Source organism: Rhineura floridana, chromosome 11 (genome assembly GCF_030035675.1).
Source record: "Rhineura floridana isolate rRhiFlo1 chromosome 11, rRhiFlo1.hap2, whole genome shotgun sequence".
Lineage (NCBI taxonomy): Eukaryota > Metazoa > Chordata > Lepidosauria > Squamata > Rhineuridae > Rhineura > Rhineura floridana.
In genome coordinates this window covers 19598137-19609409 of record NC_084490.1, presented here as the reverse complement: position 1 = coordinate 19609409, position 11273 = coordinate 19598137, and positions in this window count along the sequence as shown.

The following is an 11273-nucleotide window of genomic DNA, read 5'->3' as shown; positions in this document are numbered from 1 at the left end:
ACCAGCCAGAAAAAGAGCCATCCTGGGCTGATCCTATCTTTCTAACAGGAATGTGGTTTGTGGATATCAGCCTCTGAAGCTGTTCAGGACATGGAGACAATTATCGCTTTCTAATTGCTACAAAAGAGTGTTAATGGGACAGCTGCAGTGGCTAGTTCAAAGGATGGCACTGAATGGAAATCTTAACTGTTTTCATGTGACCTAACCACCTTAGATCCACTTTCCAAACCCTGATGGGATGCTGGATCACTCTATGGATCACTCTAATGCTGAATACAGGGATTGGGGTCCATCGCATGGCCTCCTTCCTCCTTTTGCCCAGATAGCTTAATGTTGACATGGCATCTCAGTTCATGGCACCCTGAACTACTTATCACTTACTTTGTGTTCAAGATTACAGCAGTAATCATATGCGTAGCCCGTTTTCTCAGTCTGTGTCAAAATAGATCTGACCCCACCGTAGATCCCAAATCACAGCTTTGGGAATGGGTCTAATTTTATCCTAAACCTCTTTTAATCCTACATGCATGAATGTCTACATCCAAAGGTATGAATAATGGTAATTATCCTGGTAATCACTGCCCCCCAAAAAATATGCTGAAGAAAAACAGCCCTAAAATACAAAATAAATACCCAAAGTACTAGTTGCACCAGTGCTAGAGCGGGTAGCCACGCAGCTCTGGAATCTTTACATGGGATGATGAGACTGGGAGAAATGCATTAGCAGAGTATGGGGCTGGTAGCAGGGTGGTGGTGGATAAATTTGTGGGTTCTCTTTGAGTGCTTAGTAGGCAGAGATTAAAGGTAACCAGCAAGATTTGACAATTGGGTGGGCAGAGAGGTCTAGAGAGTTAGAAGAACGGAAGTAGCTTTATAAGAAAACTTGGTTTCTCTGGTTGAGGGTTGAGCCTAGTGGGTTAGAAAAGGGCACCCAAGAACAGAATTTGCCTAGGTCCTCATAGTGGGCTTCTGGAACACTGCAATGGCCAACACAATGTTTTCTCGTTTTGCCAGGTAAATTATAAAGGCGCATCACAAGAACAGTAGTTCCTTCTTTGACATCTTTTGTCAATCTATGTAATCCTCTCTTTTTTTGCAGTTTCTGACAACAGTTTTTAGCAAATGAAATAAACTTCATACAATTCCAAAACCAATACCTCCCCAGTAGTTCATCCAGAAAAATCACTCCCTGTTCTTCTACTTCCAGACACTTTCCCACACTTGCAGAAAATGGCTGTGTATGAGTAGAAACATCTCAGAGAGAAGCAAAGAATCCTAACCAACTTCTTGCCTAGGTCCAATCGTTGGCTTTGAATAGCGTCTTCCTCTGAATCACCCAGAAGTCAGAAGTGATCTCATCTAATCAGCACTGATAATATTCTGCACCAGTTATCTGTTGGGATATTTGTTATTTTCAGTGAACAAACAACTGGGAAATGTCTCTGGCTTTATTATTACTATTTTCCTTAACTGAATGAACAATGGGAAGTGCTCAGCTAAAGCAAATAATGTGTCAGCTTTCAGGATGTTGGTCACCCCAAAGATGAAAATTCCCACAGTCCTCTGCCAATGACAGCTCGTCAGCTCCTGGAACAGGTGCCTTAAACTGAGTCAAACAATGAACAGGAAATTAAAATAGCACTCTTCAGTCAGACAGAAGCATCAGGCTCTCCAGCCAATCAACAAGTAGAAGCATCTGCTGTTCTTAGTCCAAGGATCTGCAGTGCTTTCCCTCTAATTGGTCAATTAACATCACAGAATCTTTCCTCCTTTTATCCAAGGGACAGATTAAAATTGCCCACTCTTTATCTAATCTGCTTTCAACATTTACATGCACCGGGATTTTCATCCAATTAACGGGAGGACATGTCCTCTTTTTAGCAGGACAGCATCTCAGGTCTCAGCTATACAAACGTGAGACAGGTTCAGGACTGCATATATCCTCTGCAGGACGATCTCCCCATTGTCAGCTTATCAATCTTATGCACAGGGGGAAGAGTTTGCTTTGCTGGGGAGGGGCAGGAATAATCTCAGCAGGAAGGAGTCACCAGCACGAAGAAGGGCCACCTTTCACAGCTGTGCATCTCCATGGTTGAATTGGGGGCATCCAATTGTCTAGTCACAGTTCCTAAAGCATGCAAAGGGGAGAGGAGGATAGTATAATGAGATTTTTCTGTTCATATTTATCCAGGAGAATGAAGGAAATAGTACTTTACAAGATTGTGATGGACTTCCTGCCTGTTCAGTGCCTCTCCAACCCAAGTATGCCAGGTACACTGGCTGGCACACAGGAAATTGCAGATAAGATTACATTAGGTTGTTTATTTATTACCCCACCCATATGGTGAGTTAGAGGGCTATACAGAAACCAGGGAGAAGGCCTTCAGTGTAAGAGATTCTAGGTTCCTCTACAAAGAGAGAAGGGCGCAGCATATATGGTTAGAGTGTTGGACTAGGACCTGGGAGATCAGAGTTCAAATCCCCACTCAGCCATGAAACACACTGGGCGACCTGAGCCAGTCACTATCTAATCTACCACTATCTAATCTACCTCACAGGGTTGTTGGGGGGGATGAAATTGCATGGGGGAGAATCATGTAGCCACCTTGACCTCCTTTGAGGAGAGGTGGGATATAAATGTAATCATAAAACAAATATGCATTAAATAAGGAGCTGCAAATCAGGATATTTTATTTGTAAGGCAATGAAACAAACTAAGAGTTGTGTCCCCATTCCACCCATGCTTTTCCAGGGACCTCAGAAAATCCCAGCGTACCTCCCACCTCACCCCTTTAAGAGATGCCACCCTTTTCAGATAGGAGTCAGATAAGAACAGATGGCAGTGAAGGGGAAGGTTTTCCCCACCTGTTGAATTTCTGCAAGCTGTAAAAAGCACAGGCAACAGGAAAAAAAGGGGGGGGAGCTGCTCTTAAAGGCACAGGATCCCCTGCCTATTCCACAACTGGGTCACATAATTTCTTCTCCAGTTCCCTGTTCTCCACTCATCACTCCTCTGTTTATTTATTTTTATTTATCTAACAAAGACCATATACTGCTTCATTGTAGTAAAACCTCAAAGTGGTCTACAAAAAAAAACATTAAAATGATCCACAAAAGACAGCTACAACAATTAAATCAACAATTAAAATCAAACACTAAAAACAGATTAAAATACATATCACTTCTACATATCTGGATAGGCTTGCCTAATCAAAAATGGTTTAAGCAGGTGCTGGAAAAAGTATAGTGAGGGCACCTGCCAGAGGTCAATACACAGGCAATTCCAAAGTGTTGGGGCTGCTGTCACACTAAAAAATTTATTTCTTACAACTGCAGAATGATATTATGGGGCATCTGCAAAACTGCAGGAGACCTTGGATTAGTAGCTGCCATCCTCCCCTGCTCCTCTCTTGCTGTTGCCCCGGCAAGCATTTGTGAACACTTTTTTCCCACCTACATCAACGCAGTAGACATCAGCTACTTTGACAGGGGCCCCTGATTTTTAGCTCCATGTCTGCTGTAACAATTAGACCCCAGTACATGCACTCTCCCCCCAAAGCTCCCAGACCTAGCTATAGTCGCCATTTCATTCTTCATTCTTATTTTTCACACACATACCTGCCTGCTCAGGAGTTCCGGGTGTGTATCCTCTTTCAATGCACCTGTACGTTGTTCTTCCTATGAGAGAGCTGCAGTATCTAACATTGAGCTCAGAGAGTAACCATGAAATGTCCGAAACCTTTTCTCTCTCTCCCCAAACTAACTTTTGGGTCTTTTCCCGCAGCTCCTGATTCTGTGCCTGTTGCCAGGTGGAGAGCTGAAGCAGCTCACTGATCCAGGAAACCCAGGGATTATTTGCAAAGCACCTGTTAGAAGTCTAGCTGCCAAGGTAGCTTAGAGGAATCGCCCTCCCCTGTAAGTAAATAATGTAGCCTGCGGAGAATTGTAATTAATGAGACAAGTGCATACCAGACGGGTGGAGTGGGAGAGAGGGGCCCGTTTCACCTCATTTATATGACTTGGGGTGGCAACGGCCCCTCCTTTGGTCTTTACTCTCAAACTATCTTCATTATCAAATCACACTTGGGGCTGTCTGCAGACAATGCATATTTTTCACAGACAGATTTCTTTTGGGAATAGGTGGCAATACCCATTTATTGCACATGTTATGCATGTGTCACAGATGCATTTCTGTTGTGAGGATCTTGCATCTTCTGAGCATTCAAAGTACAGTGTTTAGTGTCTGGGGGAAAAACACTTATTCCACTAGATCAGCCTTGGCCAACCTTTGGGTCTCCAAATGTCGTTGGACTACAGCTCCCATCAGCCCCAGCCAGCATGGCCAGTGGTCAGGAATGATGGGAACTGTAGTCCAGCAACATCTGGGGGTGCAAAAGCTGGAAAAGGCTGCACTAGTGCATCCATTACGATTGCCATGCAGAAGGTGAATATCCATTTCTAAAGAGCACCTACTGGCTACTTTCTGTGACATTTTGAGTGACATTATTTCTCCCTTGCCCAACTTCCCACACAATTTTGGAGACTTTTAACATCTAAATTACAATATCCTTAATTCTTCAGAGGCTGCGTCCTCTCCTGGTCAAGTCTTTTGTGTTTGTGCACATCTAATATGCCATTTTAAAGTGAAAAAGGGCAGTAAGTCTGCCTGTGCCCCACTTCCATGGTCCCCAATTTTAGGGTTTTAAACCTCTTCAGAGGCTCTGTACAGCCATTGCTCAGTGGCAGAGCTTCTGTTTTGCATGCAGAAGATCCCAGGTTCAGCCTGCAGCATCTCCAGATAGAACTGGGAGAAAACCCTGGATTTTTTTTCCTGTCTGGTATATGGTTTTTCTTCCAGTGTTCCCAGTTCTCAAAACAATCTTGACATCACTGAAGTGAGGAAACTATGCCATGAACCTAGTAGAAATAACAAGATTCTCTGTTTATGACTCCAAGAAGAAAGTGGATAATTGTCACCCATTACTTACCTGTTTATTCTGTTTGGAAAGAATTGTTTTATAGATCTGTTGCTCGAAAAACAATAACCCTGAGCTTTTACTAAATGGAAAACTTAACTCGATAAAGTTCAAACTGGCTCTGCAGCAGTAGCTGCAAAAATCAGGTGCAGTTTTGTTAAATTAAATCTATGTTGTTGAGAAAATCATTACACTAATCAACTGCCTATAATATTATGTGACTCCTTTGTTTGTTTTTCTGGTTGCAGTTATTTGCATCATGCCACCAGTTAAAACTGGATTCTTTCTCCTTGTTGTTTTTCAATCCAAGTTATTTGTTATGGTGGTTTTGCCATTTAAAGCAAAGCATTTGTTCAATCTGTTTATTTTCTGATTGTTGCCCAGGTTTAAATTATTTTTTATTTATAGATTTATTTTCTGGGGTTTTCTTATCCCAAGGAGATAAAGGTAGTGTGCATGGTGTAAAACAATCCTGTGAGGTAGATTCGGTTAAGAGTGAGTGACTGTCCCAAGATCACCCTGTGAGCTTCATGGCTGAGTGTGAATTTGAACTCACAATTCTACTACACTAACCTCCAGTATACTCCACATTTTAAAACATTTATTCTTTTATCTTATGAGGTCAATGGCTCATCTTATGTTTCGTTTTAAAGTCATTCCTGATTCCATCCCTTTCATTGTAATGACTTCCTATTTTTTTGTACCTAATATGTAACATTTGAATTTTAAATCAGAACAACACATCTAGAAGAAGTGGCCAAAATGAACAAACATGATGGAACAAGGACCCTTCAGTGTAGATGAGTGATTTTCAACCTGTGTTTTGGGGAACTTTTGTGTTTCTCAGAAGCTGACCAGGGGCTCCATAGTAAGAAGAACAGTAATGGTAGAGAAATAGGTCAGCATCAGTACATAGCATCCTTGGGCAGCAGCCTCCTTTTTAAAAAAAAAGACATACACACACACAAAACAGGCATGCGCCATTTAAAATTGTTTTTACACTTTTATGGTTATAGCTGTTTTATTTGTTTTATAACTGCATATTTCTTTGTTGTAACCTACCCTGGGTATTGTGGTGAAGGATGAGTAAGAAATCTAATAAAATCAATCAATAAATATAAATTTCCCACAATACCCAGACATAGTATTGCTCTGAAGCATTGTGGGAAATTTAAATGCTATCCGCTCAGCATTGATTCAGAATACTTCTGCCTGCTGCTGTGACCAGGGCCTATCATGGAAAAGGGGAACCCACTCAAGAGTACTTTGCTGAGTGCTTCCTCAGACTTAAGAGTCACACTTGTAGCAAAAGACAGCTTGCCCACCATGACTGGTAATATCTGACAATATGTTAGTTAGTTGTACTGTCAGGGCTGCCTACGCAAAATGAGGCAGTAATGAGGGTCAAACTAGACTTAACACTAAGCACATTATAGGCCCTTGTGTGCATGTTTTTTATTTACTGAATAGCAGCAATTAGGAGTGAGACTGGGACTATAGTTAGAGCAAAGGGTTAAATCCCCTCTTCCCCCATGCTATGGTCCTCATCTAGATACACACACACACATTGACTAAACAGAATCCAAGCACGTAATGACCAATTTTGTTTAACACCACATTTAGTTTTGCCCTGGTACAGCTAACATCTGACATGGTAGATTGAACTGTGCCACTTCTAGAGTGCAGGGAAGGATACCACTTTGACTGCTCCCTTATGTATTACAAAAACTCCCCGCAAGTAGAAAACTAGAAGAGCCATGAGTTGTCTGGGTTCAAACCTTCCTGTCTGAGGTGTTAGTTTTCTACATGCAGGGCTCTAAAAACTGAGATCAAACCTGTGGTCTTTTTTCTTTTCTTGTCACTTTTGGGCCAACTTTAAGAAAAGCAAGGGACACGGCTGGTTATTGTTTTATTATTATTATTATTATTATTATTATTATTATATTTATATTTATATTTATATTTATTCATTCATTCATTCATTCATTCCCCGCCTTTCGGCCCAAGGCACTCAAGGCAGCTTACAGAAGACACAAATATCAAAATACAATATAAGAATATATCAATAAAACAATAAAGCAGTACAATAAAGCAGTACGATTTACAAAACACAATTTACAAGAGTTAAATAACAATAACTACCATAATCTGCATTTCCAACTTAACACCTTTATACACCTTAACTAACTATGCCATTTTGGTACTTTTTTTCCTCCTATCTTTCCCGTAAACAAGTAATACTAAGCTCCAGCCCAGCCCCTATTAGTACCAGACTTGTTTGCATTTACATTTCAGCAGTTTCCTTATCCTCACTACTTACAAGTTTATATGCACCTGATTTTGGGGGTGGGTGGGAATTGTAAACAGTGAGATCAGAGGGAAATGAAATGCAGAAAAGTGCAGACAATAAGAACCTAATTAACACTGGCAATTCACAAACAATAAAGTGGAGTGATTGTGTGCCTTAGCAGAGTACATGTCCTAGAATTCTTTGCAACTCACAGGGGAATCTATGACAGATGTGTTGGGGTTTATCCACAAATAATAGATGCCTGCAGTGATTACTAGCCATCATGATAGCTATGTACAGCTTCCAGGATTAGAGGCAGTATTTATTTATTTATTTTATTATCTATATCTCACCTTTCCTCCAAGGAGCTCAAGGTGGCATATAAACATGGTTCTCCCCTTCCCAGTTTTATCCTTGCAGTGACCCTGTGAGGTACGTTAGGCTGGGAGACTATCCCATGGGCACCCAGTGAGCTTCATGGCCAAGAACGGATTTGAACCCTCAGCTCCCAAGTCCTAGCCTGACACTCTTAACTGCTATACCACTAGGGATGGAAAGATCTGTCCGTTTTGGTTCTCTCAGTTTCTCATTTTTCCAATGTTAAATTCAGTTCTCTACATTTCTGCAGCAATCTGCAATTTTTTAAAAAAATCCTCGTGAAAATTCCCCACCATTTCAATGTGAATTTCTCAAAATAAACACATTTTTGTAGGCAGTTTTGACAAAGGTACACATTTTTGCAAGCCATTTCTCATCACATCATGCCTTCTTGCATGTTATTTTCACTCATGTATGCATTTTTATGCACACTTTCCCTTAATATATGCATTTGTATAAATATTGTTTAGTTGGTGAACTGCATCCCAAAATTCTAACAAATGTGAATTTTGAAGGATGGCTGTGTTTTGGTTCTCATATTGTTTTTGGAAATTGCGAATTTGACAAATTCTGCTTGAAATGCAAACTGAATAGAAATTCTCACCCATCCCTATACACCACACTGGCTCTCAAATCATGTGCTCTAACCCTGAGCTACAGCCCTTCCCAAGCATGCCAGTGAATACCAGTTTCTGGAACAACAGGGGGATGTGTCCTGTTTGTGGGCTTTCCACGGGCATCTGGCTGGCCACTGAGGGAAGCTAGATGCTCAATGATATAGATATTTGGTCCTTACTGTTCTTAGGTCCTTAACTTAAGGGCTCCCCAGAGGAAGTCTGAAACCCACAGGCCTAAAGCGCTGTTTCCTTGCTATTGCAATAGGACAAAGAAAGCAGCATGATCTGTTCTGTAGAGATAATCTAACTACGAAAGCAAGAAATGACTAAACCCAAACCTGACCTTTCTAGAGGTGGTGAAAGTGGAATGTAAAACTATCTGGCAATCTGGAAATATTTTTATTGGTGTGTTTTTTTAAACTAGCACCAGGAAACAAACTGCCACTGCCACCCCCCTAAAGGCAAAGAGATAACTATCTCCAAGGCAAGTAGAACCTGAACCTGTTGTGTGAAATTTGATACTACTGCCCTTCCTGAATCTTCCCAGGAATTCTAGTGTTGTGGTTGCAGGAGATACCTGGGTACCTTCCAGGGCTGGCACCAGGCATGACTAGGCTCTTAGACACCAGCCTGCCCTGGGCCCATGGCACCTGCCCGCATGCGCCACCTACCTCTCCCACTGTGGTGAATGCTGGCCATGCTGCATGAGCATGCATACCATCCACCAAAATGGCAGCAGAGGCATCAGCCCCTTAGGGAAGCCTCGGCCACCATCCTGGTTGATGGCAGGTATGTGGACATAGAGCGACCAGCATTCACCACAATGGGAGAGGTAGGTGGAGCATGCAGGCGGGCATTGCAGGCCCCTGTGATTGTAAGGGGGGTGCCTGGGAGCTCCCTGTCTGTGATCCACTGCAGGGTCAGGAGCTGACCCTGCCGCAGATTGCAGAATGGGAGTGCTACCCACTTGCCCTAAGGAGGGTCACTTCAGGGGGCCCTCAGCCATCCATCTTGCTAGACCTTGGTCCTTTCTCTGAGGACTCACAAATCCAAATATTTTAAAGTCTTCTATCCAGATGCCAATAACAGTGTGTTAAAGCAGAATAATTTTTTTAAGTTGATTTATGTTGTCATCCTTTATAGGATTATTTTTTTACCAATATCATCCTGCACAAATCCTTAGGCCATCAAATGAGGCCCTCTTGTGGGTGCCACATGCCTAGAGAGTTTGTTTTTAATGAGTACCCAGGGCAGAGCTTTCATAAGAACATAAGAAGAGCCTGCTGGATCAGGCCAGTGGCCCATCTAGTCCAGCATCCTGTTCTCACAGTGGCCAACCAGGTGCCTGGGGGAAGCCCGCAAGCAGGACCCGAGTGCAAGAACACTCTCCCCTCCTGAGGCTTCCGGCAACTGGTTTTCAGAAGCATGCTGCCTCTGACTAGGGTGGCACAGCACAGCCATCATGGCTAGTAGCCATTGATAGCCCTGTCCTCCATGAATTTGTCTAATCTTCTTTTAAAGCCATCCAAGCTGGTGGCCATTACTGCATCTTGTGGGAGCAAATTCCATAGTTTAACTATGCGCTGAGTAAAGAAGTACTTCCTTTTGTCTGTCTTGAATCTTCCAACATTCAGCTTCTTTGAATGTCCACGAGTTCTAGTATTATGAGAGAGGGAGAAGAACTTTTCTCTATCCACTTTCTCAATGCCATGCATAATTTTATACACTTCTATCATGTCTCCTCTGACCCGCCTTTTCTCTAAACTAAAAAGCCCCAAATGCTGCAACCTTTCCTCGTAAGGGAGTCGCTCCATCCCCTTGATCATTCTGGTTGCCCTCTTCTGAACCTTTTCCAACTCTATAATATCCTTTTTGAGATGAGGCGACCAGAACTGTACACAGTATTCCAAATGCGGCCGCACCATAGATTTATACAACGGCATTATGATATCGGCTGTTTTATTTTTAATACCTTTCCTAATTATTGCTAGCGTGGAATTTGCCTTTTTCACAGCTGCCGCACACTGGGTCGACATTTTCATCGTGCTGTCCACTACAACCCCGAGGTCTCTCTCCTGGTCGGTCACCGCCAGTTTCAGTTTGTGGTGGCCCTCCCAGTTTGGAATATGTGCCCCACCTCTAGAAATTAGGATGGTGCCACTAATTTGTTCTTTTAGGTGCCTCCTTAAGACTTTTTTATCCAACCAGGCTTTTTCAGGGTAACATTATTAGATAGTGTTACTGTTGGTTTCACAGATTCATTTAATGCTTTCTTACTGTTTTATCTTTGTATTTTGTTTTGTACACCTCCATAATATTCTTGAATGGTGGGCAGTTTATAGATTCTTCAAATAAATAAACAAGTTTTAAAGTCTGCTTTGCTCTGCTCTGCAAATTCTAATCTAGGCTCAGGTTACTAGCCATGAAGTCTGGAATTTCCACTCTTTGTTCATTTGCTTTCTGTGTAGAATCCAGATTAAATTGTTACCAACCTGTCACAGTATAGTGTTTTGTTCCTACATGTCTTCCTGCCTTTTTTCAGACTTGAGTTGTGGTAAGTTTTGCAGCACACACGTGCTTAAGATGCAATTGCAGCACCAGTCTGTCCAGTATGGGTTTGCAAACCACTGTTGAGGCCTTTCAGGGCTATTCTGCTTTGCCATTTCTGCCCTGTGATTGCTTTCTGTTCTGCTGGGTCAAACACAACAAATTTACCCTGACCTAGTCAAGGTTAATTACTTGTTCAGTTACTTCTCTTTATTAAGAGGAAACCAGCAATTAACTGCCACCACCATCCTGCCAAGAACAGGAACTGAATAATTAAGAAGCAATTAATCTGTAATACTGCAGCTACACTGAACAGGTCATAATTAGACACAGATGCTGCAAGGATGAAGCTTTTAATTAATGTTGCAGGTAACCTTAGCTGAATGGAACATATTTCTCAGTACACCGCATAGAAGGATCTTGGCCATGGTGATGGGCATTGCCATATAACCAGGGGTGTAGTCA